This window comes from Dermacentor variabilis, chromosome 10 (genome assembly GCF_050947875.1).
Source record: "Dermacentor variabilis isolate Ectoservices chromosome 10, ASM5094787v1, whole genome shotgun sequence".
Taxonomy (NCBI): domain Eukaryota; kingdom Metazoa; phylum Arthropoda; class Arachnida; order Ixodida; family Ixodidae; genus Dermacentor; species Dermacentor variabilis.
Genome location: NC_134577.1, coordinates 114,665,097 through 114,686,028, shown reverse-complemented (window position 1 = coordinate 114,686,028; position 20,932 = coordinate 114,665,097). Strand labels below are relative to the sequence as shown.

The window sequence follows — 20,932 nt, the reverse complement described above, 5'->3', positions numbered from 1 at the left end:
TGTTTTTTTTTCTTTTGCACAACGTGTGGGTGTTTGCATTTACTGTAACTTAGGTTCAACTGGAGAGTGCTGGTAGAGCCAACGCCGAAGTGTAACACCAACAATATTCAGGCCACTGCACGATATTGTACGAGGAATGATGACGGTGGTAAGCGGTATACGTAATGATGCAAAATTTAGTCGCACAAGCTTCTAACCGCTTACTTATCACACCCGCATACAGCTCAATGACAACGCATCAATAAAGTGGCACCTTGTGGGCTGCAACGCGCGCAAAATGTGGCGCTCGCCCTCTTGTTTTTGTGACCACTAGCACGCACGCATGCAGCGAACAACCACAAACGGAGTGATCAACGTACACGACGCGTGCGTGTATTGTTCACGGAAAGACTGCTGCGTACGTGCTGTATGCTGTAGCAATACATTCGACGACTGCACGACATAGCAGCACGATACAGGTGCAGTCGTAAACAGCACATTCTCGCCATCGGCCATACCATGCTGAATACGCCGGTTCTCGTCCGGTCCCCGAAGCTAATCAGCATTGGGCTCGGTCAGTACTTGGGAGGGAGACCACCTGGGAACACCGAGTGCTGATGGCACCGTTCTTTTTGCTTTTTTATTGCGTGCTTCTGTGACGTCTTGTTTTTTTTTCATTTGCACAACGTGTGGGTGTTTGCATTTACTGTAACTTAGGTTCAACTGGAGAGTGCTGGTAGAGCCAACGCCGAAGTGTAACACCAACAATATTCAGGCCACTGCACGATATTGTACGAGGAATGATGACGGTGGTAAGCGGTATACATAATGATGCAAAATTTAGTCGCACAAGCTTCTAACCGCTTACTTATCACACCCGCATACAGCTCAATGACAACGCATCAATAAAGTGGCACCTTGTGGGCTGCAACGCGCGCAAAATTTGGCGCTCGCCCTCTTGTTTTTGTGAGCACTAGCAAGCGCGCATGCAGCGAACCACCCCAAACGGAGTGATCAACGTACACGACGCGTGCGTGTGTTGTTCACGGAAAGACTGCCGCGTACGTGCTGTATGCTGTAGCAATACATTCGGCGACTGCACAACATAGCAGCACGATACAGGTGCAGTCGTAAACAGCACATTCTCGCCATCGGCCATACCATGCTGTATACGCCGGTTCTCGTCCGATCCCCGAAGCTAAGCAGCATTGGGCTCGGTCAGTACTTGGGAGGGAGACCACCTGGGAACACCGAGTGCTGATGGCACCGTTCTTTTTGCTTTTTTATTGCGTGCTTCTGTGACGTCTTGTTTTTTTCATTTGCACAACGTGTGGGTGGTTGCATTTACTGTAACTTACGTTCAACTGGAGCCTGCTGGTAGAGCCAACGCCGAAGTGTAACACCAACAATATTCCGGCCAACACACGATATTGTACGCGGAATGATGACGGTGGTAAGCGGTATACGTAATGATGCAAAATTTAGTCGCACAAGCTTCTAATTGCTTACTTATCACACCCGCATACAGCTCAATGACAACGCATCAATAAAGTGGCACCTTGTGGGCTGCAACGCGCGCAAAATGTGGCGCTCGCCCTCTTGTTTTTGTGAGCACTAGCAAGCACGCATGCAGCGAACAACCACAAACGGAGTGATCAACGTACACGACGCGTGCGTGTATTGTTCCCGGAAAGACTGCCGCGTACGTGCTGTATGCTGTAGCAATACATTCGGCGACTGCACAACATAGCAGCACGATACAGGTGCAGTCGTAAACAGCACATTCTCGCCATCGGCCATACCATGCTGAATACGCCGGTTCTCGTCCGATCCCCGAAGCTAAGCAGCATTGGGCTCGGTCAATACTTGGGAGGGAGACCACCTGGGAACACCGAGTGCTGATGGCACCGTTCTTTTTGCTTTTTTATTGCGTGCTTCTGTGACGTCTTGTTTCTTTTTGTCATTTGCACAACGTGTGGGTGGTTGCATTTACTGTAACTTACGTTCAACTGGAGCCTGCTGGTAGAGCCAGCGCCGAAGTGTAACACCAACAATATTCAGGCCACTACACGATATTGTACGCGGAATGATGACAGTGGTAAGCGGTATACGTAATGATGCAAAATTTAGTCGCACAAGCTTCTAACCGCTTACTTATCACACCCGCATACAGCTCAATGACAACGCATCAATCAAGTGGCACCTTGTGGGCTGCAACGCGCGCAAAATGTGGCGCTCGCCCTCTTGTTTTTGTGACCACTAGCACGCACGCATGCAGCGAACAACCACAAACGGAGTGATCAACGTGCACGACGCGTGCGTGTATTGTTCACGGAAAGACTGCCGCGTACATGCTGTATGCTGTAGCAATACATTCGGCGACTGCACAACATAGCAGCACGATACAGGTGCAGTCGTAAACAGCCCATTCTCGACATCGGCCATACCATGCTGAATACGCCGGTTCTCGTCCGATCCCCGAAGCTAAGCAGCATTGGGCTCGGTCAGTACTTGGGAGGGAGACCACCTGGGAACACCGAGTGCTGATGGCACCGTTCTTTTTGCTTTTTTATTGCGTGCTTCTGTGGCGTCTTGTTTTTTTTTTCATTTGCACAACGTGTGGGTGTTTGCAATTACTGTAACTTAGGTTCAACTGGAGACTTCTGGTAGAGCCAACGCCGAAGTGTAACACCAACAATATTCAGGCCACTGCACGATATTGTACGAGGAATGATGACGGTGGTAAGCGGTATACGTAATGATGCAAAATTTAGTCGCACAAGCTTCTAACCGCTTACTTATCACACCCGCATACAGCTCAATGACAACGCATCAATCAAGTGGCACCTTGTGGGCTGCAACGCGCGCAAAATGTGGCGCTCGCCCTCTTGTTTTTGTGAGCACTAGCAAGCACGCATGCAGCGAACAACCACAAACGGATTGATCAACGTACACGACGCGTGCGTGTATTGTTCACGGAAAGACTGCCGCGTTCGTGCTGTATGCTGTAGCAATACATTCGGCGACTGCACAACATAGTAGCACGATACAGGTGCAGTCGTAAACAGCACATTCTCGCCATCGGCCATACCATGCTGAATACGCCGGTTCTCGTTCGATCCCCGAAGCTAAGCAGCATTGGGCTCGGTCAGTACTTGGGAGGGAGACCACCTGGGAACACCGAGTGCTGATGGCACCGTTCTTTTTGCTTTTTTATTGCGTGCTTCTGTGACGTCTTGTTTTTTTTTTCATTTGCACAACGTGTGGGTGGTTGCATTTACTGTAACTTACGTTCAACTGGAGCCTGCTGGTAGAGCCAACGCCGAAGTGTAACACCAACAATATTCGGGCCACTGCACGATATTGTGCGCGGAATGATGACGGTGGTAAGCGGTATACGTAATGATGCAAAATTTAGTCGCACAAGCTTCTAACCGCTTACTTATCACACCCGCATACAGCACAATGACAACGCATCAATAAAGTGGCACCTTGTGGGCTGCAACGCGCGCAAAATGTGGCGCTCGCCCTCTTGTTTTTGTGAGCACTAGCACGCACGCATGCAGCGAACAACCACAAACGGAGTGATCAACGTACACGACGCGTGCGTGTATTGTTCACGGAAAGACTGCCGCGTACGTGCTGTATGCTGTAGCAATACATTCGTTGACTGCACAACATAGCAGCACGATACAGGTGCAGTCGTAAACAGCACATTCTCGCCATCGGCCATACCATGCTGAATACGCCGGTTCTCGTCCGATCCCCGAAGCTATTCAGCATTGGGCTCGGTCAGTACTTGGGAGGGGGACCACCTGGGAACACCGAGTGCTGATGGCACCGTTCTTTTTGCTTTTTTATTGCGTGCTTCTGTGACGTCTTGTTTTTTTTTTCATTTGCACAACGTGTGGGTGTTTGCATTTACTGTAACTTAGGTTCAACTGGAGACTGCTGGTAGAGCCAACGCCGAAGTGTAACACCAACAATATTCAGGCCACTGCACGATATTGTACGAGGAATGATGACGGTGGTAAGCGGTATACGTAATGATGCAAAATTTAGTCGCACAAGCTTCTAACCGCTTACTTATCACACCCGCATACAGCTCAATGACAACGCATCAATAAAGTGGCACCTTGTGGGCTGCAACGCGCGCAAAATGTGGCGCTCGCCCTCTTGTTTTTGTGAGCACTAGCACGCACGCATACAGCGAACAACCACAAACGGAGTGATCAACGTGCACGACGCGTGCGTGTATTGTTCACGGAAAGACTGCCGCGTACATGCTGTATGCTGTAGCAATACATTCGGCGACTGCACAACATAGCAGCACGATACAGGTGCAGTCGTAAACAGCCCATTCTCGACATCGGCCATACCATGCTGAATACGCCGGTTCTCGTCCGATCCCCGAAGCTAAGCAGCATTGGGCTCGGTCAGTACTTGGGAGGGAGACCACCTGGGAACACCGAGTGCTGATGGCACCGTTCTTTTTGCTTTTTTATTGCGTGCTTCTGTGGCGTCTTGTTTTTTTTTTCATTTGCACAACGTGTGGGTGTTTGCAATTACTGTAACTTAGGTTCAACTGGAGACTGCTGGTAGAGCCAACGCCGAAGTGTAACACCAACAATATTCAGGCCACTGCACGATATTGTACGAGGAATGATGACGGTGGTAAGCGGTATACGTAATGATGCAAAATTTAGTCGCACAAGCTTCTAACCGCTTACTTATCACACCCGCATACAGCTCAATGACAACGCATCAATCAAGTGGCACCTTGTGGGCTGCAACGCGCGCAAAATGTGGCGCTCGCCCTCTTGTTTTTGTGACCACTAGCACGCACGCATGCAGCGAACAACCACAAACGGAGTGATCAACGTACACGACGCGTGCGTGTATTGTTCACGGAAAGACTGCCGCGTACGTGCTGTATGCTGTAGCAATACATTCGGCGACTGCACGACATAGCAGCACGATACAGGTGCAGTCGTAAACAGCACATTCTCGCCATCGGCCATACCATGCTGAATACGCCGGTTCTCGTCCGATCCCCGAAGCTAATCAGCATTGGGCTCGGTCAGTACTTGGGAGGGGGACCACCTCGGAACACCGAGTGCTGATGGCGCCGTTCTTTTTGCTTTTTTATTGCGTGCTTCTGTGACGTCTTGTTTTTTTTTTCATTTGCACAACGTGTGGGTGGTTGCATTTACTGTAACTTACGTTCAACTGGAGCCTGCTGGTAGAGCCAACGCCGAAGTGTAACACCATCAATATTCAGGCCACTAAACGATATTGTACGCGGAATGATGACGGTGGTAAGCGGTATACGTAATGATGCAAAATTTAGTCGCACAAGCTTCTAACCGCTTACTGATCACACCCGCATACAGCTCAATGACAACGCATCAATAAAGTGGCACCTTGTGGGCTGCAACGCGCGCAAAATGTGGCGCTCGCCCTCTTGTTTTTGTGAGCACTAGCACGCACGCATGCAGCGAACAACCACAAACGGAGTGATCAGCGTACACGACGCGTGCGTGTATTGTTCACGGAAAGACTGCCGCGTACGTGCTGTATGCTGTAGCAATACATTCGGCGACTGCACGACATAGCAGCACGATACAGGTGCAGTCGTAAACAGCACATTCTCGCCATCGGCCATACCATGCTGAATACGCCGGTTCTCGTCCGATCCCCGAAGCTAATCAGCATTGGGCTCGGTCAGTACTTGGGAGGGGGACCACCTCGGAACACCGAGTGCTGATGGCACCGTTCTTTTTGCTTTTTTATAGCGTGCTTCTGTGACGTCTTGTTTTTTTTTTTCATTTGCACAACGTGTGGGTGGTTGCATTTACTGTAACTTACGTTCAACTGGAGCCTGCTGATAGAGCCAACGCCGAAGTGTAACACCATCAATATTCAGGCCACTACACGATATTGTACGCGGAATGATGACGGTGGTAAGCGGTATACGTAATGATGCAAAATTTAGTCGCACAAGCTTCTAACCGCTTACTTATCACACCCGCATACAGCTCAATGACAACGCATCAATAAAGTGGCACCTTGTGGGCTGCAACGCGCGCAAAATGTGGCGCTCGCCCTCTTGCTTTTGTGAGCACAAACACGCACGCATGCAGCGAACAACCACAAACGGAGTGATCAACGTACACGACGCGTGCGTGTATTGTTCACGGAAAGACTGCCGCGTACGTGCTGTATGCTGTAGCAATACATTCGGCGACTGCACAACATAGTAGCACGATACAGGTGCAGTCGTAAACAGCACATTCTCGCCATCGGCCATACCATGCTGAATACGCCGGTTCTCGTTCGATCCCCGAAGCTAAGCAGCATTGGGCTCGGTCAGTACTTGGGAGTGAGACCACCTGGGAACACCGAGTGCTGATGGCACCGTTCTTTTTGCTTTTTTATTGCGTGCTTCTGTGACGTCTTGTTTTTTTTCATTTGCACAACGTGTGGGTGTTTGCATTTACTGTAACTTAGGTTCAACTGAAGACTGCTGGTAGAGCCAACGGCGAAGTGTAACACCAACAATATTCAGGCCACTGCACGATATTGTGCGCGGAATGATGACGGTGGTAAGCGGTATACGTAATGATGCAAAATTTAGTCGCACAAGCTTCTAACCGCTTACTTATCACACCCGCATACAGCTCAATGACAACGCATCAATAAAGTGGCACCTTGTGGGCTGCAACGCGCGCAAAATGTGGCGCTCGCCCTCTTGCTTTTGTGAGCACAAACACGCACGCATGCAGCGAACAACCACAAACGGAGTGATCAACGTACACGACGCGTGCGTGTATTGTTCACGGAAAGACTGCCGCGTACGTGCTGTATGCTGTAGCAATACATTCGGCGACTGCACAACATAGTAGCACGATACAGGTGCAGTCGTAAACAGCACATTCTCGCCATCGGCCATACCATGCTGAATACGCCGGTTCTCGTTCGATCCCCGAAGCTAAGCAGCATTGGGCTCGGTCAGTACTTGGGAGTGAGACCACCTGGGAACACCGAGTGCTGATGGCACCGTTCTTTTTGCTTTTTTATTGCGTGCTTCTGTGACGTCTTGTTTTTTTTCATTTGCACAACGTGTGGGTGTTTGCATTTACTGTAACTTAGGTTCAACTGAAGACTGCTGGTAGAGCCAACGGCGAAGTGTAACACCAACAATATTCAGGCCACTGCACGATATTGTGCGCGGAATGATGACGGTGGTAAGCGGCATACGTAATGATGCAAAATTTAGTCGCACAAGCTTCTAACCGCTTACTTATCACACCCGCATACAGCTCAATGACAACGCATCAATAAAGTGGCACCTTGTGGGCTGCAACGCGCGCAAAATGTGGCGCTCGCCCTCTTGTTTTTGTGAGCACTAGCACGCTCGCATGCAGCGAACAACCACAAACGGAGTGATCAACGTACACGACGCGTGCGTGTATTGTTCACGGAAAGACTGCCGCGTACGTGCTGTATGCTGTAGCAATACATTCGTTGACTGCACAACATAGCAGCACGATACAGGTGCAGTCGTAAACAGCACATTCTCGCCATCGGCCATACCATGCTGAATACGCCGGTTCTCGTCCGATCCCCGAAGCTATTCAGCATTGGGCTCGGTCAGTACTTGGGAGGGGGACCACCTGGGAACACCGAGTGCTGATGGCACCGTTCTTTTTGCTTTTTTATTGCGTGCTTCTGTGACGTCTTGTTTTTTTTTTCATTTGCACAACGTGTGGGTGGTTGCATTTACTGTAACTTACGTTCAACTGGAGCCTGCTGGTAGAGCCAACGCCGAAGTGTAACACCAACAATATTCCGGCGAACACACGATATTGTACGCGGAATGATGACGGTGGTAAGCGGTATACGTAATGATGCAAAATTTAGTCGCACAAGCTTCTAACCGCTTACTTATCACACCCGCATACAGCTCAATGACAACGCATCAATAAAGTGGCACCTTGTGGGCTGCAACGCGCGCAAAATGTGGCGCTCGCCCTCTTGTTTTTGTGAGCACTAGCAAGCACGCATGCAGCGAACAACCACAAACGGAGTGATCAACGTACACGACGCGTGCGTGTATTGTTCACGGAAAGACTGCCGCGTACGTGCTGTATGCTGTAGCAATACATTCGGCGACTGCACAACATAGCAGCACGATACAGGTGCAGTCGTAAACAGCACATTCTCGCCATCGGCCATACCATACTGAATACGCCGGTTCTCGTCCGATCCCCGAAGCTAAGCAGCATTGGGCTCGGTCAGTACTTGGGAGGGCGACCACCTGGGAACACCGAGTGCTGATGGCACCGTTCTTTTTGCTTTTGTATTACTTGCTTCTATGACGCCTTGTTTTTTTTTTCATTTGCACAACGTGTGGGTGGTTGCATTTACTGTAACTTACGTTCAACTGGAGCCTGCTGGTAGAGCCAACAGCGAAGTGTAACACCAACAATATTCAGGCCACTACACGATATTGTACGCGGAATGATGACGGTGGTAAGCGGTATACGTAATGATGCAAAATTTGGTCGCACAAGCTTCTAACCGCTTACGTATCACACCCGCATACAGCTCAATGACAACGCATCAATAAAGTGGCACCTTGTGGGCTGCAACGCGCGCAAAATGCGGCGCTCGCCCTCTTGTTTTTGTAAGCACTAGCACACACGCATGCAGCGAACAACCACAAACGGAGTGATCAACGTACACGATGCGTGCGTGTATTGTTCACGGAAAGACTGCCGCGTACGTGCTGTATGCTGTAGCAATACATTCGGCGACTGCACAACATAGCAGCACGATACAGGTGCAGTCGTAAACAGCACATTCTCGCCATCGGCCATACCATGCTGAATACGCCGGTTCTCGTCCGATCCCCGAAGCTAAGCAGCATTGGGCTCGGTCAGTACTTGGGAGGGAGACCACCTGGGAACACCGAGTGCTGATTGCACCTTTCTTTTTGCTTTTTTATTGCCTGCTTCTGTGACGTCATGCTCTTTTTTTTTTCATTTGCACAACGTGTGGGTGGTTGCATTTACTGTAACTTACGTTCAACTGGAGCCTGCTGGTAGAGCCAACGGCGAAGTGTAACACCAACAATATTCAGGCCACTACACGATATTGTACGCGGAATGATGACGATGGTAAGCGGTATACGTAATGATGCAAAATTTAGTCGCACAAGCTTCTAACCGCTTACGTATCACACCCGCATACAGCTCAATGACAACGCATCAATAAAGTGGCACCTTGTGGGCTGCAACGCGCGCAAAATGTGGCGCTCGCCCTCTTGTTTTTGTAAGCACTAGCACACACGCATGCAGCGAACAACCACAAACGGAGTGATCAACGTACACGACGCGTGCGTGTATTGTTCACGGAAAGACTGCCGCGTACGTGCTGTATGCTGTAGCAATACATTCGGCGACTGCACGACATAGCAGCACGATACAGGTGCAGTCGTAAACAGCACATTCTCGCCATCGGCCATACCATGCTGAATACGCCGGTTCTCGTCCGATCCCCGAAGCTAATCAGCATTGGGCTCGGTCAGTACTTGGGAGGGGGACCACCTCGGAACACCGAGTGCTGATGGCGCCGTTCTTTTTGCTTTTTTATTGCGTGCTTCTGTGACGTCTTGTTTTTTTTTTCATTTGCACAACGTGTGGGTGGTTGCATTTACTGTAACTTACGTTCAACTGGAGCCTGCTGGTAGAGCCAACGCCGAAGTGTAACACCATCAATATTCAGGCCACTAAACGATATTGTACGCGGAATGATGACGGTGGTAAGCGGTATACGTAATGATGCAAAATTTAGTCGCACAAGCTTCTAACCGCTTACTGATCACACCCGCATACAGCTCAATGACAACGCATCAATAAAGTGGCACCTTGTGGGCTGCAACGCGCGCAAAATGTGGCGCTCGCCCTCTTGTTTTTGTGAGCACTAGCACGCACGCATGCAGCGAACAACCACAAACGGAGTGATCAGCGTACACGACGCGTGCGTGTATTGTTCACGGAAAGACTGCCGCGTACGTGCTGTATGCTGTAGCAATACATTCGGCGACTGCACGACATAGCAGCACGATACAGGTGCAGTCGTAAACAGCACATTCTCGCCATCGGCCATACCATGCTGAATACGCCGGTTCTCGTCCGATCCCCGAAGCTAATCAGCATTGGGCTCGGTCAGTACTTGGGAGGGGGACCACCTCGGAACACCGAGTGCTGATGGCACCGTTCTTTTTGCTTTTTTATAGCGTGCTTCTGTGACGTCTTGTTTTTTTTTTCATTTGCACAACGTGTGGGTGGTTGCATTTACTGTAACTTACGTTCAACTGGAGCCTGCTGATAGAGCCAACGCCGAAGTGTAACACCATCAATATTCAGGCCACTACACGATATTGTACGCGGAATGATGACGGTGGTAAGCGGTATACGTAATGATGCAAAATTTAGTCGCACAAGCTTCTAACCGCTTACTTATCACACCCGCATACAGCTCAATGACAACGCATCAATAAAGTGGCACCTTGTGGGCTGCAACGCGCGCAAAATGTGGCGCTCGCCCTCTTGCTTTTGTGAGCACAAACACGCACGCATGCAGCGAACAACCACAAACGGAGTGATCAACGTACACGACGCGTGCGTGTATTGTTCACGGAAAGACTGCCGCGTACGTGCTGTATGCTGTAGCAATACATTCGGCGACTGCACAACATAGTAGCACGATACAGGTGCAGTCGTAAACAGCACATTCTCGCCATCGGCCATACCATGCTGAATACGCCGGTTCTCGTTCGATCCCCGAAGCTAAGCAGCATTGGGCTCGGTCAGTACTTGGGAGTGAGACCACCTGGGAACACCGAGTGCTGATGGCACCGTTCTTTTTGCTTTTTTATTGCGTGCTTCTGTGACGTCTTGTTTTTTTTCATTTGCACAACGTGTGGGTGTTTGCATTTACTGTAACTTAGGTTCAACTGAAGACTGCTGGTAGAGCCAACGGCGAAGTGTAACACCAACAATATTCAGGCCACTGCACGATATTGTGCGCGGAATGATGACGGTGGTAAGCGGTATACGTAATGATGCAAAATTTAGTCGCACAAGCTTCTAACCGCTTACTTATCACACCCGCATACAGCTCAATGACAACGCATCAATAAAGTGGCACCTTGTGGGCTGCAACGCGCGCAAAATGTGGCGCTCGCCCTCTTGCTTTTGTGAGCACAAACACGCACGCATGCAGCGAACAACCACAAACGGAGTGATCAACGTACACGACGCGTGCGTGTATTGTTCACGGAAAGACTGCCGCGTACGTGCTGTATGCTGTAGCAATACATTCGGCGACTGCACAACATAGTAGCACGATACAGGTGCAGTCGTAAACAGCACATTCTCGCCATCGGCCATACCATGCTGAATACGCCGGTTCTCGTTCGATCCCCGAAGCTAAGCAGCATTGGGCTCGGTCAGTACTTGGGAGTGAGACCACCTGGGAACACCGAGTGCTGATGGCACCGTTCTTTTTGCTTTTTTATTGCGTGCTTCTGTGACGTCTTGTTTTTTTTTCATTTGCACAACGTGTGGGTGTTTGCATTTACTGTAACTTAGGTTCAACTGAAGACTGCTGGTAGAGCCAACGGCGAAGTGTAACACCAACAATATTCAGGCCACTGCACGATATTGTGCGCGGAATGATGACGGTGGTAAGCGGCATACGTAATGATGCAAAATTTAGTCGCACAAGCTTCTAACCGCTTACTTATCACACCCGCATACAGCTCAATGACAACGCATCAATAAAGTGGCACCTTGTGGGCTGCAACGCGCGCAAAATGTGGCGCTCGCCCTCTTGTTTTTGTGAGCACTAGCACGCACGCATGCAGCGAACAACCACAAACGGAGTGATCAACGTACACGACGCGTGCGTGTATTGTTCACGGAAAGACTGCCGCGTACGTGCTGTATGCTGTAGCAATACATTCGTTGACTGCACAACATAGCAGCACGATACAGGTGCAGTCGTAAACAGCACATTCTCGCCATCGGCCATACCATGCTGAATACGCCGGTTCTCGTCCGATCCCCGAAGCTATTCAGCATTGGGCTCGGTCAGTACTTGGGAGGGGGACCACCTGGGAACACCGAGTGCTGATGGCACCGTTCTTTTTGCTTTTTTATTGCGTGCTTCTGTGACGTCTTGTTTTTTTTTTCATTTGCACAACGTGTGGGTGGTTGCATTTACTGTAACTTACGTTCAACTGGAGCCTGCTGGTAGAGCCAACGCCGAAGTGTAACACCAACAATATTCCGGCGAACACACGATATTGTACGCGGAATGATGACGGTGGTAAGCGGTATACGTAATGATGCAAAATTTAGTCGCACAAGCTTCTAACCGCTTACTTATCACACCCGCATACAGCTCAATGACAACGCATCAATAAAGTGGCACCTTGTGGGCTGCAACGCGCGCAAAATGTGGCGCTCGCCCTCTTGTTTTTGTGAGCACTAGCAAGCACGCATGCAGCGAACAACCACAAACGGAGTGATCAACGTACACGACGCGTGCGTGTATTGTTCACGGAAAGACTGCCGCGTACGTGCTGTATGCTGTAGCAATACATTCGTTGACTGCACAACATAGCAGCACGATACAGGTGCAGTCGTAAACAGCACATTCTCGCCATCGGCCATACCATGCTGAATACGCCGGTTCTCGTCCGATCCCCGAAGCTATTCAGCATTGGGCTCGGTCAGTACTTGGGAGGGGGACCACCTGGGAACACCGAGTGCTGATGGCACCGTTCTTTTTGCTTTTTTATTGCGTGCTTCTGTGACGTCTTGTTTTTTTTTTCATTTGCACAACGTGTGGGTGTTTGCATTTACTGTAACTTAGGTTCAACTGGAGACTGCTGGTAGAGCCAACGCCGAAGTGTAACACCAACAATATTCAGGCCACTGCACGATATTGTACGAGGAATGATGACGGTGGTAAGCGGTATACGTAATGATGCAAAATTTAGTCGCACAAGCTTCTAACCGCTTACTTATCACACCCGCATACAGCTCAATGACAACGCATCAATAAAGTGGCACCTTGTGGGCTGCAACGCGCGCAAAATGTGGCGCTCGCCCTCTTGTTTTTGTGAGCACTAGCACGCACGCATACAGCGAACAACCACAAACGGAGTGATCAACGTGCACGACGCGTGCGTGTATTGTTCACGGAAAGACTGCCGCGTACATGCTGTATGCTGTAGCAATACATTCGGCGACTGCACAACATAGCAGCACGATACAGGTGCAGTCGTAAACAGCCCATTCTCGACATCGGCCATACCATGCTGAATACGCCGGTTCTCGTCCGATCCCCGAAGCTAAGCAGCATTGGGCTCGGTCAGTACTTGGGAGGGAGACCACCTGGGAACACCGAGTGCTGATGGCACCGTTCTTTTTGCTTTTTTATTGCGTGCTTCTGTGGCGTCTTGTTTTTTTTTTCATTTGCACAACGTGTGGGTGTTTGCAATTACTGTAACTTAGGTTCAACTGGAGACTGCTGGTAGAGCCAACGCCGAAGTGTAACACCAACAATATTCAGGCCACTGCACGATATTGTACGAGGAATGATGACGGTGGTAAGCGGTATACGTAATGATGCAAAATTTAGTCGCACAAGCTTCTAACCGCTTACTTATCACACCCGCATACAGCTCAATGACAACGCATCAATCAAGTGGCACCTTGTGGGCTGCAACGCGCGCAAAATGTGGCGCTCGCCCTCTTGTTTTTGTGACCACTAGCACGCACGCATGCAGCGAACAACCACAAACGGAGTGATAAACGTACACGACGCGTGCGTGTATTGTTCACGGAAAGACTGCCGCGTACGTGCTGTATGCTGTAGCAATACATTCGGCGACTGCACGACATAGCAGCACGATACAGGTGCAGTCGTAAACAGCACATTCTCGCCATCGGCCATACCATGCTGAATACGCCGGTTCTCGTCCGATCCCCGAAGCTAATCAGCATTGGGCTCGGTCAGTACTTGGGAGGGGGACCACCTCGGAACACCGAGTGCTGATGGCGCCGTTCTTTTTGCTTTTTTATTGCGTGCTTCTGTGACGTCTTGTTTTTTTTTTCATTTGCACAACGTGTGGGTGGTTGCATTTACTGTAACTTACGTTCAACTGGAGCCTGCTGGTAGAGCCAACGCCGAAGTGTAACACCATCAATATTCAGGCCACTAAACGATATTGTACGCGGAATGATGACGGTGGTAAGCGGTATACGTAATGATGCAAAATTTAGTCGCACAAGCTTCTAACCGCTTACTGATCACACCCGCATACAGCTCAATGACAACGCATCAATAAAGTGGCACCTTGTGGGCTGCAACGCGCGCAAAATGTGGCGCTCGCCCTCTTGTTTTTGTGAGCACTAGCACGCACGCATGCAGCGAACAACCACAAACGGAGTGATCAGCGTACACGACGCGTGCGTGTATTGTTCACGGAAAGACTGCCGCGTACGTGCTGTATGCTGTAGCAATACATTCGGCGACTGCACGACATAGCAGCACGATACAGGTGCAGTCGTAAACAGCACATTCTCGCCATCGGCCATACCATGCTGAATACGCCGGTTCTCGTCCGATCCCCGAAGCTAATCAGCATTGGGCTCGGTCAGTACTTGGGAGGGGGACCACCTCGGAACACCGAGTGCTGATGGCACCGTTCTTTTTGCTTTTTTATAGCGTGCTTCTGTGACGTCTTGTTTTTTTTTTCATTTGCACAACGTGTGGGTGGTTGCATTTACTGTAACTTACGTTCAACTGGAGCCTGCTGATAGAGCCAACGCCGAAGTGTAACACCATCAATATTCAGGCCACTACACGATATTGTACGCGGAATGATGACGGTGGTAAGCGGTATACGTAATGATGCAAAATTTAGTCGCACAAGCTTCTAACCGCTTACTTATCACACCCGCATACAGCTCAATGACAACGCATCAATAAAGTGGCACCTTGTGGGCTGCAACGCGCGCAAAATGTGGCGCTCGCCCTCTTGCTTTTGTGAGCACAAACACGCACGCATGCAGCGAACAACCACAAACGGAGTGATCAACGTACACGACGCGTGCGTGTATTGTTCACGGAAAGACTGCCGCGTACGTGCTGTATGCTGTAGCAATACATTCGGCGACTGCACAACATAGTAGCACGATACAGGTGCAGTCGTAAACAGCACATTCTCGCCATCGGCCATACCATGCTGAATACGCCGGTTCTCGTTCGATCCCCGAAGCTAAGCAGCATTGGGCTCGGTCAGTACTTGGGAGTGAGACCACCTGGGAACACCGAGTGCTGATGGCACCGTTCTTTTTGCTTTTTTATTGCGTGCTTCTGTGACGTCTTGTTTTTTTTCATTTGCACAACGTGTGGGTGTTTGCATTTACTGTAACTTAGGTTCAACTGAAGACTGCTGGTAGAGCCAACGGCGAAGTGTAACACCAACAATATTCAGGCCACTGCACGATATTGTGCGCGGAATGATGACGGTGGTAAGCGGCATACGTAATGATGCAAAATTTAGTCGCACAAGCTTCTAACCGCTTACTTATCACACCCGCATACAGCTCAATGACAACGCATCAATAAAGTGGCACCTTGTGGGCTGCAACGCGCGCAAAATGTGGCGCTCGCCCTCTTGTTTTTGTGAGCACTAGCACGCACGCATGCAGCGAACAACCACAAACGGAGTGATCAACGTACACGACGCGTGCGTGTATTGTTCACGGAAAGACTGCCGCGTACGTGCTGTATGCTGTAGCAATACATTCGTTGACTGCACAACATAGCAGCACGATACAGGTGCAGTCGTAAACAGCACATTCTCGCCATCGGCCATACCATGCTGAATACGCCGGTTCTCGTCCGATCCCCGAAGCTATTCAGCATTGGGCTCGGTCAGTACTTGGGAGGGGGACCACCTGGGAACACCGAGTGCTGATGGCACCGTTCTTTTTGCTTTTTTATTGCGTGCTTCTGTGACGTCTTGTTTTTTTTTTCATTTGCACAACGTGTGGGTGGTTGCATTTACTGTAACTTACGTTCAACTGGAGCCTGCTGGTAGAGCCAACGCCGAAGTGTAACACCAACAATATTCCGGCGAACACACGATATTGTACGCGGAATGATGACGGTGGTAAGCGGTATACGTAATGATGCAAAATTTAGTCGCACAAGCTTCTAACCGCTTACTTATCACACCCGCATACAGCTCAATGACAACGCATCAATAAAGTGGCACCTTGTGGGCTGCAACGCGCGCAAAATGTGGCGCTCGCCCTCTTGTTTTTGTGAGCACTAGCAAGCACGCATGCAGCGAACAACCACAAACGGAGTGATCAACGTACACGACGCGTGCGTGTATTGTTCACGGAAAGACTGCCGCGTACGTGCTGTATGCTGTAGCAATACATTCGGCGACTGCACAACATAGCAGCACGATACAGGTGCAGTCGTAAACAGCACATTCTCGCCATCGGCCATACCATGCTGAATACGCCGGTTCTCGTCCGATCCCCGAAGCTAAGCAGCATTGGGCTCGGTCAGTACTTGGGAGGGCGACCACCTGGGAACACCGAGTGCTGATGGCACCGTTCTTTTTGCTTTTGTATTACTTGCTTCTATGACGCCTTGTTTTTTTTTCATTTGCACAACGTGTGGGTGGTTGCATTTACTGTAACTTACGTTCAACTGGAGCCTGCTGGTAGAGCCAACAGCGAAGTGTAAAACCAACAATATTCAGGCCACTACACGATATTGTACGCGGAATGATGACGGTGGTAAGCGGTATACGTAATGATGCAAAATTTAGTCGCACAAGCTTCTAACCGCTTACGTATCACACCCGCATACAGCTCAATGACAACGCATCAATAAAGTGGCACCTTGTGGGCTGCAACGCGCGCAAAATGCGGCGCTCGCCCTCTTGTTTTTGTAAGCACTAGCACACACGCATGCAGCGAACAACCACAAACGGAGTGATCAACGTACACGATGCGTGCGTGTATTGTTCACGGAAAGACTGCCGCGTACGTGCTGTATGCTGTAGCAATACATTCGGCGACTGCACAACATAGCAGCACGATACAGGTGCAGTCGTAAACAGCACATTCTCGCCATCGGCCATACCATGCTGAATACGCCGGTTCTCGTCCGATCCCCGAAGCTAAGCAGCATTGGGCTCGGTCAGTACTTGGGAGGGAGACCACCTGGGAACACCGAGTGCTGATTGCACCTTTCTTTTTGCTTTTTTATTGCCTGCTTCTGTGACGTCATGCTCTTTTTTTTTTCATTTGCACAACGTGTGGGTGGTTGCATTTACTGTAACTTACGTTCAACTGGAGCCTGCTGGTAGAGCCAACGGCGAAGTGTAACACCAACAATATTCAGGCCACTACACGATATTGTACGCGGAATGATGACGATGGTAAGCGGTATACGTAATGATGCAAAATTTAGTCGCACAAGCTTCTAACCGCTTACGTATCACACCCGCATACAGCTCAATGACAACGCATCAATAAAGTGGCACCTTGTGGGCTGCAACGCGCGCAAAATGTGGCGCTCGCCCTCTTGTTTTTGTAAGCACTAGCACACACGCATGCAGCGAACAACCACAAACGGAGTGATCAACGTACACGACGCGTGCGTGTATTGTTCACGGAAAGACTGCCGCGTACGTGCTGTATGCTGTAGCAATACATTCGGCGACTGCACGACATAGCAGCACGATACAGGTGCAGTCGTAAACAGCACATTCTCGCCATCGGCCATACCATGCTGAATACGCCGGTTCTCGTCCGATCCCCGAAGCTAATCAGCATTGGGCTCGGTCAGTACTTGGGAGGGGGACCACCTCGGAACACCGAGTGCTGATGGCGCCGTTCTTTTTGCTTTTTTATTGCGTGCTTCTGTGACGTCTTGTTTTTTTTTTCATTTGCACAACGTGTGGGTGGTTGCATTTACTGTAACTTACGTTCAACGGGAGCCTGCTGGTAGAGCCAACGCCGAAGTGTAACACCATCAATATTCAGGCCACTAAACGATATTGTACGCGGAATGATGACGGTGGTAAGCGGTATACGTAATGATGCAAAATTTAGTCGCACAAGCTTCTAACCGCTTACTGATCACACCCGCATACAGCTCAATGACAACGCATCAATAAAGTGGCACCTTGTGGGCTGCAACGCGCGCAAAATGTGGCGCTCGCCCTCTTGTTTTTGTGAGCACTAGCACGCACGCATGCAGCGAACAACCACAAACGGAGTGATCAGCGTACACGACGCGTGCGTGTATTGTTCACGGAAAGACTGCCGCGTACGTGCTGTATGCTGTAGCAATACATTCGGCGACTGCACGACATAGCAGCACGATACAGGTGCAGTCGTAAACAGCACATTCTCGCCATCGGCCATACCATGCTGAATACGCCGGTTCTCGTCCGATCCCCGAAGCTAATCAGCATTGGGCTCGGTCAGTACTTGGGAGGGGGACCACCTCGGAACACCGAGTGCTGATGGCACCGTTCTTTTTGCTTTTTTATAGCGTTCTTCTGTGACGTCTTGTTTTTTTTTTTCATTTGCACAACGTGTGGGTGGTTGCATTTACTGTAACTTACGTTCAACTGGAGCCTGCTGATAGAGCCAACGCCGAAGTGTAACACCATCAATATTCAGGCCACTACACGATATTGTACGCGGAATGATGACGGTGGTAAGCGGTATACGTAATGATGCAAAATTTAGTCGCACAAGCTTCTAACCGCTTACTTATCACACCCGCATACAGCTCAATGACAACGCATCAATAAAGTGGCACCTTGTGGGCTGCAACGCGCGCAAAATGTGGCGCTCGCCCTCTTGCTTTTGTGAGCACAAACACGCACGCATGCAGCGAACAACCACAAACGGAGTGATCAACGTACACGACGCGTGCGTGTATTGTTCACGGAAAGACTGCCGCGTACGTGCTGTATGCTGTAGCAATACATTCGGCGACTGCACAACATAGTAGCACGATACAGGTGCAGTCGTAAACAGCACATTCTCGCCATCGGCCATACCATGCTGAATACGCCGGTTCTCGTTCGATCCCCGAAGCTAAGCAGCATTGGGCTCGGTCAGTACTTGGGAGTGAGACCACCTGGGAACACCGAGTGCTGATGGCACCGTTCTTTTTGCTTTTTTATTGCGTGCTTCTGTGACGTCTTGTTTTTTTTTTCATTTGCACAACGTGTGGGTGGTTGCATTTACTGTAACTTACGTTCAACTGGAGCCTGCTGGTAGAGCCAACGCCGAAGTGTAACACCAACAATATTCCGGCGAACACACGATATTGTACGCGGAATGATGACGGTGGTAAGCGGTATACGTAATGATGCAAAATTTAGTCGCACAAGCTTCTAACCGCTTACTTATCACACCCGCATACAGCTCAATGACAACGCATCAATAAAGTGGCACCTTGTGGGCTGCAACGCGCGCAAAATGTGGCGCTCGCCCTCTTGTTTTTGTGAGCACTAGCAAGCACGCATGCAGCGAACAACCACAAACGGAGTGATCAACGTACACGACGCGTGCGTGTATTGTTCACGGAAAGACTGCCGCGTACGTGCTGTATGCTGTAGCAATACATTCGGCGACTGCACAACATAGCAGCACGATACAGGTGCAGTCGTAAACAGCACATTCTCGCCATCGGCCATACCATGCTGAATACGCCGGTTCTCGTCCGATCCCCGAAGCTAAGCAGCATTGGGCTCGGTCAGTACTTGGGAGGGAGACCACCTGGGAACACCGAGTGCTGATTGCACCTTTCTTTTTGCTTTTTTATTGCCTGCTTCTGTGACGTCATGCTCTTTTTTTTTTTCATTTGCACAACGTGTGGGTGGTTGCATTTACTGTAACTTACGTTCAACTGGAGCCTGCTGGTAGAGCCAACGGCGAAGTGTAACACCAACAATATTCAGGCCACTACACGATATTGTACGCGGAATGATGACGATGGTAAGCGGTATACGTAATGATGCAAAATTTAGTCGCACAAGCTTCTAACCGCTTACGTATCACACCCGCATACAGCTCAATGACAACGCATCAATAAAGTGGCACCTTGTGGGCTGCAACGCGCGCAAAATGTGGCGCTCGCCCTCTTGTTTTTGTAAGCACTAGCACACACGCATGCAGCGAACAACCACAAACGGAGTGATCAACGTACACGATGCGTGCGTGTATTGTTCACGGAAAGACTGCCACGTACGTGCTGTATGCTGTAGCAATACATTCGGCGACTGCACAACATAGCAGCACGATACAGGTGCAGTCGTAAACAGCACATTCTCGCCATCGGCCATACCATGCTGAATACGCCGGTTCTCGTTCGATCCCCGAAGCTAAGCAGCATTGGCTCGGTCAGTACTTGGGAGTGAGACCACCTGGGAACACCGAGTGCTGATGGCACCGTTTTTTTTGCTTTTTTATTGCGTGCTTCTGCGACGTCTTGTTTTTTTTTTTCATTTGCACAACGTGTGGGTGGTTGAATTTACTGTAACTTACGTTCAACTGGAGCCTGCTGGTAGAGCCAACGCCGAAGTGTAACACCAACAATATTCAGGCCACTGCACGATATTGTGCGCGGAATGATGACGGTGGTAAGCGGTATACGTAATGATGCAAAATTTAGTCGCACAAGCTTCTAACCGCTTACTTATCACACCCGCATACAGCTCAATGACAACGCATCAATAAAGCGGCACCTTGTGGGCTGCAACGCGCGCGAAATGTGGCGCTCGCCCTCTTGTTTTTGTGAGCACTAGCACGCACGCATG

At 49.9% G+C, this 20,932-nt stretch overlaps 9 non-coding genes and 23 pseudogenes across 9 annotated transcripts; all 32 read left to right on the top strand.

The window, feature by feature from the left end:
* The first annotated feature begins 483 nt into the window (after nt 1-483).
* On the top strand, nt 484-602 carry LOC142561644 (5S ribosomal RNA; annotated as a pseudogene).
* Nucleotides 603-1,126: 524 nt separating this feature from the next.
* LOC142562855 (5S ribosomal RNA) lies at nt 1,127-1,245 on the top strand. The gene has a single exon (XR_012824167.1). It is a non-coding gene; the product is annotated as a 5S ribosomal RNA (ribosomal RNA).
* A 522-nt stretch (nt 1,246-1,767) lies between these two features.
* On the top strand, nt 1,768-1,886 carry LOC142561352 (5S ribosomal RNA; annotated as a pseudogene).
* Nucleotides 1,887-2,412: 526 nt separating this feature from the next.
* On the top strand, nt 2,413-2,531 carry LOC142561138 (5S ribosomal RNA). Its single transcript, XR_012823665.1, has one exon. It is a non-coding gene; the product is annotated as a 5S ribosomal RNA (ribosomal RNA).
* Nucleotides 2,532-3,056: 525 nt separating this feature from the next.
* LOC142562861 (5S ribosomal RNA) lies at nt 3,057-3,175 on the top strand. The gene has a single exon (XR_012824173.1). It is a non-coding gene; the product is annotated as a 5S ribosomal RNA (ribosomal RNA).
* A 525-nt stretch (nt 3,176-3,700) lies between these two features.
* On the top strand, nt 3,701-3,819 carry LOC142562030 (5S ribosomal RNA; annotated as a pseudogene).
* A 525-nt stretch (nt 3,820-4,344) lies between these two features.
* Nucleotides 4,345-4,463, top strand: LOC142561137 (5S ribosomal RNA). The gene has a single exon (XR_012823664.1). It is a non-coding gene; the product is annotated as a 5S ribosomal RNA (ribosomal RNA).
* Nucleotides 4,464-4,988: 525 nt separating this feature from the next.
* On the top strand, nt 4,989-5,107 carry LOC142561868 (5S ribosomal RNA; annotated as a pseudogene).
* A 525-nt stretch (nt 5,108-5,632) lies between these two features.
* On the top strand, nt 5,633-5,751 carry LOC142561790 (5S ribosomal RNA; annotated as a pseudogene).
* A 526-nt stretch (nt 5,752-6,277) lies between these two features.
* Nucleotides 6,278-6,396, top strand: LOC142561800 (5S ribosomal RNA; annotated as a pseudogene).
* A 523-nt stretch (nt 6,397-6,919) lies between these two features.
* LOC142561799 (5S ribosomal RNA) lies at nt 6,920-7,038 on the top strand (annotated as a pseudogene).
* Nucleotides 7,039-7,561: 523 nt separating this feature from the next.
* Nucleotides 7,562-7,680, top strand: LOC142562029 (5S ribosomal RNA; annotated as a pseudogene).
* Nucleotides 7,681-8,205: 525 nt separating this feature from the next.
* LOC142561307 (5S ribosomal RNA) lies at nt 8,206-8,324 on the top strand (annotated as a pseudogene).
* Nucleotides 8,325-8,849: 525 nt separating this feature from the next.
* On the top strand, nt 8,850-8,968 carry LOC142561202 (5S ribosomal RNA). Its single transcript, XR_012823727.1, has one exon. It is a non-coding gene; the product is annotated as a 5S ribosomal RNA (ribosomal RNA).
* A 528-nt stretch (nt 8,969-9,496) lies between these two features.
* LOC142561867 (5S ribosomal RNA) lies at nt 9,497-9,615 on the top strand (annotated as a pseudogene).
* Nucleotides 9,616-10,140: 525 nt separating this feature from the next.
* Nucleotides 10,141-10,259, top strand: LOC142561789 (5S ribosomal RNA; annotated as a pseudogene).
* Nucleotides 10,260-10,784: 525 nt separating this feature from the next.
* LOC142561798 (5S ribosomal RNA) lies at nt 10,785-10,903 on the top strand (annotated as a pseudogene).
* Nucleotides 10,904-11,426: 523 nt separating this feature from the next.
* LOC142561797 (5S ribosomal RNA) lies at nt 11,427-11,545 on the top strand (annotated as a pseudogene).
* A 524-nt stretch (nt 11,546-12,069) lies between these two features.
* On the top strand, nt 12,070-12,188 carry LOC142562028 (5S ribosomal RNA; annotated as a pseudogene).
* Nucleotides 12,189-12,713: 525 nt separating this feature from the next.
* On the top strand, nt 12,714-12,832 carry LOC142562027 (5S ribosomal RNA; annotated as a pseudogene).
* Nucleotides 12,833-13,357: 525 nt separating this feature from the next.
* LOC142561136 (5S ribosomal RNA) lies at nt 13,358-13,476 on the top strand. Its single transcript, XR_012823663.1, has one exon. It is a non-coding gene; the product is annotated as a 5S ribosomal RNA (ribosomal RNA).
* A 525-nt stretch (nt 13,477-14,001) lies between these two features.
* LOC142561866 (5S ribosomal RNA) lies at nt 14,002-14,120 on the top strand (annotated as a pseudogene).
* Nucleotides 14,121-14,645: 525 nt separating this feature from the next.
* Nucleotides 14,646-14,764, top strand: LOC142561788 (5S ribosomal RNA; annotated as a pseudogene).
* Nucleotides 14,765-15,289: 525 nt separating this feature from the next.
* On the top strand, nt 15,290-15,408 carry LOC142561796 (5S ribosomal RNA; annotated as a pseudogene).
* Nucleotides 15,409-15,931: 523 nt separating this feature from the next.
* Nucleotides 15,932-16,050, top strand: LOC142562026 (5S ribosomal RNA; annotated as a pseudogene).
* A 525-nt stretch (nt 16,051-16,575) lies between these two features.
* Nucleotides 16,576-16,694, top strand: LOC142562802 (5S ribosomal RNA). Its single transcript, XR_012824113.1, has one exon. It is a non-coding gene; the product is annotated as a 5S ribosomal RNA (ribosomal RNA).
* Nucleotides 16,695-17,218: 524 nt separating this feature from the next.
* Nucleotides 17,219-17,337, top strand: LOC142561200 (5S ribosomal RNA). The gene has a single exon (XR_012823726.1). It is a non-coding gene; the product is annotated as a 5S ribosomal RNA (ribosomal RNA).
* A 528-nt stretch (nt 17,338-17,865) lies between these two features.
* On the top strand, nt 17,866-17,984 carry LOC142561865 (5S ribosomal RNA; annotated as a pseudogene).
* A 525-nt stretch (nt 17,985-18,509) lies between these two features.
* LOC142561787 (5S ribosomal RNA) lies at nt 18,510-18,628 on the top strand (annotated as a pseudogene).
* Nucleotides 18,629-19,154: 526 nt separating this feature from the next.
* On the top strand, nt 19,155-19,273 carry LOC142561795 (5S ribosomal RNA; annotated as a pseudogene).
* Nucleotides 19,274-19,798: 525 nt separating this feature from the next.
* LOC142561198 (5S ribosomal RNA) lies at nt 19,799-19,917 on the top strand. Its single transcript, XR_012823724.1, has one exon. It is a non-coding gene; the product is annotated as a 5S ribosomal RNA (ribosomal RNA).
* A 529-nt stretch (nt 19,918-20,446) lies between these two features.
* Nucleotides 20,447-20,564, top strand: LOC142562457 (5S ribosomal RNA; annotated as a pseudogene).
* The last annotated feature ends 368 nt before the right edge of the window (nt 20,565-20,932 follow it).